Source organism: Mercurialis annua, linkage group LG8, assembly GCF_937616625.2.
Source record: "Mercurialis annua linkage group LG8, ddMerAnnu1.2, whole genome shotgun sequence".
In the NCBI taxonomy this organism is placed as follows: Eukaryota; Viridiplantae; Streptophyta; class Magnoliopsida; order Malpighiales; family Euphorbiaceae; genus Mercurialis; species Mercurialis annua.
In genome coordinates, this window is record NC_065577.1 from 29,470,267 (window position 1) to 29,480,125 (window position 9,859).

Here is a 9,859-nt window from a genome sequence, read left to right on the forward strand (position 1 = left end):
CTTAGAATAGATTCTATTACAAAGTTATAAGGACAATTTGTAATAAATAAATGCTTAGTTGATGAGACACTTAGTCTAAATAAAACATATATATCATTGACATTGGGATTTGTTTATACAAGTATACAGACAAAATGGCCCTAGGGCACATACTACTAACAATCTCCCACTTGTACTAGTGCCATTGGCTACTATATCTAAGCCCCATCTTCTCAAGATGTAAATCTAATTGACTCTGGGTCATGGGCTTTGTTAGTGGGTCTGCCGTGTTATCGGCTGATGGTATCTTTTTGGAGAGACACATCTCCCTTTCCAACAATCTCTTGGATGATATAATAGCGCCTTTCTATGTGTTTGGATTTCTGGTGGGACCGGGGTTCCTTTGTCTGGGCTATAGCACCATTGTTGGCACAAAAAAGAGGATCCGCCGACTCAATGGTAGGAACCGCACCAAGTTCAGAAACGAACTTCTTAATCCAAACAGCTTCCTTTGCAGCATCTGATGCCGCAATATATTCGACTTCTGTGGTGGAATCAGCAGTGGTTTCTTGTTTGGAATTCTTCCAACTCACTGCTCCTCCATTATATGTGAATACAAATCCGGATATAGACTTACGATTGTCTATATCTGATTGAAAATCAAAATCTGTAAAGACGTCTATTTAAGATCACCTCCTCCATATGTTTAGATCATATCTTTAGTCCTTCTCAACTACTGTTTTTTTCTCTTCTTTTTTTTTCTTTTTTTTTAAATATTTGGACCATTTCTGGATTTATGCGTGTCATCCTTGCGCAGGGGCCATGCTTATCTTCTCTGTATCATTCCAATTTTATCGGATGTTCCGAATAGTCATCAAGTGTTCCGAACCTGGATTGGATTGATATCGGCTAGTCAAACTAACCTCATAGGCAATATCTGGCTTTTTACACAACATAGCGTACATACGACTACCAATTGCCGAAGCGTATGGTATCTTTGCCATTTCATCTCTTTCCTCAGATGTCTTTGGAGACATATCTTTTGAAAGGTGAATTCCATGCCTATCGGGAATTAGTCCTCTCTTAGAATTTTCCATATTGAACTTCTTCAATATCTTTTCTAAGTAGAGCCTTTAGGAGAGACCTATTATTCTCTTAGATCTATCTCTATAGAGTCTAATACCGAGAATGTAAGTTGCTTCTCCGAGGTCTTTCATGGAGAAAGTTTTGGATAGCCAAAGCTTTACAGAGGTTAACATACCGACATCATTTCCTATTAGTAAAATTTCATCTATATACAAGACTAGGAACGTGATTGCGCTCCCACTAACATTCTTGTAAACACATGGTTCATCTTTGTTTTTGATAAACTCGTAACCCTTTATAGCTTCATCAAAACGACGATTCCAACTTCTTGAAGCTTGCTTCAAACCATACATGGATTGTTTCAGCTTACACACCTTGGAACCTTCTTCGGATTCAAAAACCCTTAGGTTGTTCCATATAGATTTCCTTCTCAATATATCTATTAAGGAATGCTGTCTTGACATCCATTTTTCAAACCTCATAATCTAAATGTGAAGCTATGGCAAGAAGAATCCGGATGGACTTAAGCATGGCTACAGGTGAAAAAGTCTCTTCATGTAATAACCCGTATTTTTTTATAACTTGTTTTGGTGGTTGGTTGTCCGTTTAAAGTTTGGTTTGTGATGGACTTTGGTTGTGTTTTAACTTCGACTTGTTCTCGTTGTGCTTCCGACTTGTTTTCGGATTGATTTATATGCAAATTAGCATATGTGGTACCTTGGTTGTGTCATGTTGAATGACTTATGTGTACCCCTTGAACCTTTAAGTATTTGATGTTGAATTGATTTATTTCCGGATTGTTATCGAAACAATGTTTGCATGTTTTCCAAATCTGCTATGCTCTAGTAAAACGTCCATATCTCCCAATTTAACTGTCGGATCGGGCTGCCCTTTTGATATGTTGTACCTAAGAGGATTATCTTTCATTCGACCGTTCGGATCGTCGTTTTGACCTCTTTTCGGGTCAACCGGACCTATAACCGGACCTGCTGGGTTGAACCGGTCTTAGGTCCGGTCCACTCTGATTTCTGCATTGGCAGTGAGTCAACCGGTTCAATAACCGGTTCTGCTGGACAGAACCGGCCGTAGAACCGGTTCATTACGGGTTTGCTTATAAAAACTTCGTTTCTCGACCAAATCAGCCCCCACTCGTTCCCACAAACCCTAAACTGATTTCTAAACATTTATAGACAATTCCCAATCACATTTTGGTGCCTCAAGACACTTGGTAAGTGTTCTAACATCCTTTCCATCATTCAATTCATAGTTTACGTAATCGAATTGTTTGGGTATTCATTGGTCCTTCGGTTTTTCATTGTTGTAGCCATTATTCCACTATTTTTCTGAGTTTTCCTTGCTCTTTTGGATTGCTAAGGTAATTAATCCTTCCTTTACCCTTTTAATTCGAATCGTTGGTGTGATGGTTGTTAGATTTCAATTTTAAATGTTAGTTTTGTGGCATGTAATTGTATGCGCTGTTTTGATTTGGTTTTCTTTATTATTGTATCAAATTCATTGTCAATACTTGTTGGGCATTTGTTGTAGTCGTTTATGCTCTCTAGAATTCGGTTCGTTCATGCGTTGTATGGATTTCTTAAAAGGGGAATGTTAGGGCTGTCCATAATTTCATTGCCATGATGTTGTTGTTTAAAGAATTAGATTGCTATAAATTGTTTTAGTTTGATTTTGTTATAGGGCTGTAAATAATTGAATTAACCTGTGTTTGGTGATTAAAAATCAAATTGACAGAGTTGGATTAGTTTGGTTTGAGCATATCAAATTGTTTGTTATTTGGCTTGATAATCATGATCAATTGATATGTTTTGGTTAGAGGTTTTGAAACTGAAAATGTAATTGGTTTAAGCTTTTGAGATGAATTGGATTCATTAAAGTGTCATGGCATGGTTGTTTTGAGGTTGGCTTGTTTTGCCGATTTTGGCTAAATGTTGAATTTGTTGTCATGTAATGTTTTGATTGTTTAAATAAGTTAGTTGGGTTGTTTAACATTATTGATTAATATTGGATTGTTGTTAACATGTTAGTATGATGTATAAATTATTGTAAATCTTGATTGGGCATGTTTAATGTTAGAGGGCATGCTAAGGTGATTGTATATTTTATGTTGGCCGTTTGAACATGTTTGCCCATTGATGACTTTTGTCGAGAACCTTATGAGCGTTATGATATTTTAGTTATTGAGTTCTTATTGAGTTCCTTGTTTTCAAAATGGATTTCATAGTTTATCAAAAGATGACCTAAATATTAAACTCTGGTTTTACTCTGGGTGGATTTTGGTTCGGGTTAGACTTGGGTCGCCCGATTTGTGAGAAGACGCCTTGCAATTGTTGTAACTTGGCTGACTCACCATGTTGGTTTTAAACTTGGTTTATGGATTTAACTAAGTTATCTGAAATGGATTTTCGGATCATGTTTTCAAAGTGGGAACTCAATTTGACTTAACTGATTGTATGACTTTGGTGACAGTCCGAGTAAGTATGATTATTCCACGTTAGTTTATGCTTTGGCATTTTGACTATATATGTATAATGGCGTTATGATGGTTTATACGTTGGCTTGATTGATATATGTGCTAGTCGTATGTGGTGTCTAGTACTCTCTAGAGTTAGGGGATGATATTAATTATTATATATATTTTCTTAGACCCGTCGACTGCTCGTGCTTCGGAGTCGGATCAGGTTGAGTTGCTTGTCAAGTTTTCACGTGGATTTGCAAGCAGTGAGTTTGTACTTACTATTTACCGCTTTATTAAGTAAATTGTTATTTTAATATATAAATATATATTGTATGTATATTTCGAACTGTTTTTCCATTATGGCTTTTAGTTGGAACATGCTACCTAATGGGCATCATTAGGACTGTGTGCGCACCGGTATTGATCTAGACAAGGTATGTGATATGTGGTGGTAACTCGGTGTGAGCATAGCTCTCGGGACCAGTAGAGTAACTCGGTGTAGCTCAGCTCTCGGGACTCTGGTTATTGATAAAGAATGGTCGGTGGTAACTCGGTGTAGCTCAGCTCTCGGGACCAGGCCTACTGGATTATGGAAATTATTTAGTATTGTGGATTAGGGTTCCAACTATTATCCGTAATATCGTTATTAAATGTTTTAAACGGTTTTAAAAGGTTTTCCACTTAATAAATGTAGATAGTGGTATAAAGTCATCTCAGTATATCTGACCCCGTTGTTTTCCCAATTTTCCCAGAGTTATGATCTGAGAGAGTCTGGTGATCTCCGCATTTACTTTTCTTCGGAGGTTCCATTTATTTTTGATAAACTGTAAAACTGCTTTATTCTTAGACCGCAGTAGTAACTAGACGTCTTTATTATTACTGTATATTTTGTCGGATTGGTTCGACTGGTTATATTGCTTTGGCATGATTATAATACTTACATTGATTTATGATAAATCTATATTAGTCTCGGAATTGGCTAAGCATGTTATATTAATTGTGGAATATTATAACTGCTAGATTTAGGTTGAAGTCTCGGTTGCCCCCGAGCATTGGTTTTCTGCAGGTTTATGTGTTTATATGTTAATTGAAAGGCTAGCTACGGGTTTTGGTACTACATTACCCATACCCTAGCGCCGGTCGCGATTCATGAAAATGGGTCGTGACAAACTTGATATCAGAGCTTTGGTTTCAAACCAAGGCCTTATGCATGTTATGTGTTTATTAGTTTGACATAATATTTTGATGTCGTGTCATAGGAACTACTGCGGAATTAGGATTCATGTCTTGTCTTTTAAAACGTCATCTTTTGTTTTCAAACTTTCAGCCTACATCCTATAGGTGATGTCTGTCAGTCTTTATTTGGTGTTGGTGCTATGATTAACAATTTATTTCACTTGGAGATTAGTTGATGTGATATATCAAGTTGAGGTTATTTCACTTGGGTGATTGCTATTGCTTTCGATTTCTCGGGAAATCTTTGGTTGGTAAATTTTTCTAAAACTCATACTAAGGTTTGATGTTGTTTGATAAACCTTGGCGTTTATGCCTGAAAAGATTTAGAATATATGGTATGGTTACAGTTATTTTACGTGATGCGTTGAATTGCTTTTGCCTTATTAATATAGTACATCTTGACTTTGGCCTCGGTTGTTGATTTTAAATATGATCGTATGTTGGGCGTTAGCCTTGTTTTTCTATTAAAGAGATTTTGGATTAAACCTTAAAACGTGTTTTGATGGTCATGCATTGCTTGACCACATGTGGATTTAAAGATTTTTATTGAGAATATTGTTTTATCCGATTTGTGTTTCGACACAGAATCATAAGAGAAGTTGATTTTAAATTCTTAAAAAGGTCAATTTTTGGTTTAAGCTACCAGTAAAAAGAAATTCTTGTATTTCGAAATATTACGTTTGGTTTGGTGTTAACAAACGATGATTTCAAAATGATATTTTATGAGATGGGTCGTTGTTTTAAGAATTTAATGTTGTAGTATGCCAGTATTTTAACATTTTTGCGATTTACGGGATGGCTGTTTGAAATCAAAGATTTTTCATTTGAGTTTTTAAATTACTGTTTAGCGGTTGGTTTACGTTGAGCTCCTGAAATTATAAGAGATGTAAATTTTATTAAAATATTTTTTGGATTTACAAATATTTTGAGTACGTTTTATAAACGGTTGTTTTGGGTTCGACTTGGGTCACCCAAATTTAGGAGTTGAGCTTGGTAGTTGTAATGACTCGGCTAGCTCGGTGATTTTATTATTTGAGATACTTGAGTATCCGTTTTAAAGCAACTAATTTATAAGAAGAGACATTTACAAATTGAGATTTTATTTTAACCGTGGGGCTCAACTAGGTTTGGAAATTTTCGTAAAAGACTTTAAAATTTCAAAACGAATTTTGAAGCGCAATATTAAAGGATGATATAATTGCATGGTGATTTTGTAATGAGATTTCAAAAGAAAAAAAACAATGTTGTGGCACGTCTTGTATTTGGTTTTTTTAAGTATGTTTGAGTTAATTGTGTTCTATGGCAACACGTACGTGGTTTATGGTTCGTAGAAATGATAATATTTTTGATTTTATTGCGTGGTATAATTTGCTTACTTGTTAGACTAAATTGAATACTTTGATTCGTCTTTTGTGCAAAGTAGCACGTGGTCAAGGTTGGCTACCTTGATATATGATTCGTGGATCAAAATTTTTGGATTTCGATATCGAGAAAGACGAGGGAAGTATTCCCTTAGATTGGTTGATGATTTCTGATTATCCTAGAACGGATATTGGAAACTTTGAACCGAGAAGATAGATCGGTGTATTAATACACTGATGTTTCCATCAAGTTTGATGATGCGATGCGGGAGCTGGCGGTAAGTTTTGTAGGAACATATTGATGCATTATTCTTTTGGGAATAAGTTTCAGTCTGGATTGAGGTTAGTTAGATGCTTTTTATAGTAGATTTGTAATGAAGTTATTAGGAGGAGTTGTTGTGTAGCATCGAATATTGGTAGGTTGCAAGTACGGAGTTTGAGGAATATTTTGAGGTTATTGAGTGCACATCTCACAGAGTGTAATGTCTAGTAAATGTTTTATTGTGAAATAAATTTCAAAGGTTGAATTATTAAAATATTTGAAATATTTTTCAACACGTAATTGTGCCCAGACATATCATGAACATGCATCTTGAATGTCACGAATAGGATTGCATTGAGCACTAAGTATGTCCACTAAATAAAAGATAAATAAATAATTGATACATGCATAATAGTACATGCATCACGTGGATAGAAAGGATTAGGGTTGGATGCAACTCTTTGGGGATGAGAGATGTCATCACCCTGGCGCACAATTATGTGAAATAGATTTTTCGATAAAGTGTTTTGAGAAATATGTTTTGAAACGAGCTCGTGAGTCACATTATGATAAATTTATTTATAAAGTTTTCGGATTTCAAATGATTTGAAACTGTTACCGGAAGGTAGCTAGACAAATACTCTGTGATGGTGATGGTGAATTACGGACGCTTACATTGTTAGAGATTGGTCGGTGTTTTCAGAATCTTATGCTTCTTCGGAAGTAATAATGGCTTTGAGGTTTGCGCTCGAGATATAGTTGTGCTAAGTGCGGTAAAGAGTAATTTAGAATAGAAAGCTTTCGTGATAATTTCCAATTTGTAATTTACGGATTTGTGGTAAGGATGTTGGTTATGCTCATGTGTACGTATAAACTATATTTTTAAAAGAAACTTTGTCTTTTAAGGTTGGAAATTGTCTAATTATTTTGGCGTATTGATATAACGGTATTTTCATAAACAAGAGATTTACATTGCTGATTTACCTTTCTGAGGAAATGGAGAAATTTTGTCAAAATTGAATCTAAAGGGATAATAAATTTTTTCGCTTGAGCGATTTCTTCAATTATGTTTTTGTTTAAGAGCAAAAATTTAGATACAATTTAAATTTTAATGTCTTGAAACATTTATATGTATTTCTAACATGGAGGATTTTGCCACGGGTTAACTTTTGCGAGAAAAGTGTAAATTGATGTTAGCAAGTTTGGTTTAAAAAGAACATAAATTTTGTTAGTTGAACTGTTTCATAAATTTGCAAACGTATTTAGAAATTGGGAAAATATGGATATATTTTGAAAATTTTCAAGGATTTGCAAACCGGTGGTTTTTCAACATAAAGGTATTTCGATTTTGAATGAAAAAGGAGGTGTAAGACGTAGACTCTTTTAAACATGGTGGAAAATTTTGTATATAAAATATTTTATACCCACAGGGGTTGGTTTTGAGCATAGCTGACAATCCGGTCGTAGTAAAATGGTCGTATTGATCTTTCGTTGTATACGAGATTATAGTCAATTGATTGAATAATTCTGAGAGTTTGAGTTCGATTTGGTTATGTGAGATAATTGATTCAGAATCGGGAATCGCGGTTAATAGGTTTCGACAACCATGATCGGTTGATCGATTTTGTTAATTAATGGTATTATTGTAAGGTTTGTATATTGTTTTGAGCATGGTTGAACACTTGTTGTAAGAGACAAATTTTTTTTAAGTTGTCTGATGCAGTCAATGTTCAGTGTAGTCATGGCGTTATGTTTTTGAGTGATTGGGAGAATCATTTTGATGGATATTGTTTGTCACTAATATAGAAATTTTTGTTATCACAAAAGAGGTCCGCTTTTCTTTGAATTGCGATATGAGTTATTATGTTTTATGATTCACAAGTTAATTGCATTATCGAGTTGGTACTAAATCGTTTGGATTAAAGGATTATTATAATGTTGATTTTGGAACTGAAACATTATCAGAAGTTTATTGGATTTTGTTATCGATAATTTTGATGTAGAGATGCTATAAGTGGAAGTAAGTAAGTGTTTTTAGAACGATAGATTTTATCAGCTATGTTTACAGTGTTATTGTTTTGTCCGTGGCAAAAGATTTTGGAATTATAGAATTAGAGTTGAGCTTAGCGCTTAATCTTGTATTTGACATTGAGGATTTTATAATAGATGAGTTTCGAGGTGGTTCTGGAAGCCACTTTGGTATAGAGTAATTGTGACTCTCAGTTGAATAATTGTTTATTATTCACATTGTGTTGATCGAGTGATTGTTGAAGCACTGAGTTGATAGAATAGAAATTTGTGCATATGTGTGTTGTGACCATTTGAGTTGTTGATTTATATGAGTGGTGGTTTTGAGTTATCATTCGAGGAGCAACCTGTTAAGTTTGTGGTTACGCAAGTGCGTCGGTTGATGAATAACAGAATTTCTATGATTACAGTTTCAATTGGTTACTTGGTGGAGGAATGTTCTTGAGAGATAAAGTTTGTTATGCAAATTTGTTATTATGCTTTCCTTAATTCCTTTGGGTATCATGATTATGTGATCTTACGTTGGTCATGTACGTTTTGTATGGCTTGCTATGTAGTTTTATGTTATGTTTTACGTCGGTTGTTTTTGTGTTAAAATCGAGGACGATTTTGTTTTTAAGTTGGGGAGAATGTAATAACCCGTATTTTTTTATAACTTGTTTTGGTGGTTGGTTGTCCGTTTAAAGTTTGGTTTGTGATGGACATTGGTTGTGTTTTAACTTCGACTTGTTCTCGTTGTGCTTCCGACTTGTTTTCGGATTGATTTATATGCAAATTAGCATATGTGGTACCTTGGTTGTGTCATGTTGAATGACTTATGTGTACCCCTTGAACCTTTAAGTATTTGATGTTGAATTGATTTATTTCCGGATTGTTATCGAAACAATGTTTGCATGTTTTCCAAATCTGCTATGCTCTAGTAAAACGTCCATATCTCCCAATTTAACTGTCGGATCGGGCTGCCCTTTGGATATGTTGTACCTAAGAGGATTATCTTTCATTCGACCGTTCGGATCGTCGTTTTGACCTCTTTTCGGGTCAACCGGACCTATAACCGGACCTGCTGGGTTGAACCGGTCTTAGGTCCGGTCCACTCTGATTTCTGCATTGGCAGTGAGTCAACCGGTTCAATAACCGGTTCTGCTGGACAGAACCGGCCGTAGAACCGGTTCATTACGGGTTTGCTTATAAAAACTTCGTTTCTCGACCAAATCAGCCCCCACTCGTTCCCACAAACCCTAAACTGATTTCTAAACATTTATAGACAATTCCCAATCACATTTTGGTGCCTCAAGACACTTGGTAAGTGTTCTAACATCCTTTCCATCATTCAATTCATAGTTTACGTAATCGAATTGTTTGGGTATTCATTGGTCCTTCGGTTTTTCATCGTTGTAGCCATTATTCCACTATTTTTCTGAGTTTTCCTTGCTC

At 35.2% G+C, this 9,859-nt stretch overlaps 1 non-coding gene across 1 annotated transcript; it reads right to left on the reverse strand.

Moving 5' to 3' along the window:
• Positions 1 to 750: 750 nt before the first annotated feature.
• LOC126662440 (U6 spliceosomal RNA) lies at positions 751 to 855 on the reverse strand. Its single transcript, XR_007635812.1, has one exon. It is a non-coding gene; the product is annotated as a U6 spliceosomal RNA (small nuclear RNA).
• Positions 856 to 9,859: the final 9,004 nt, after the last annotated feature.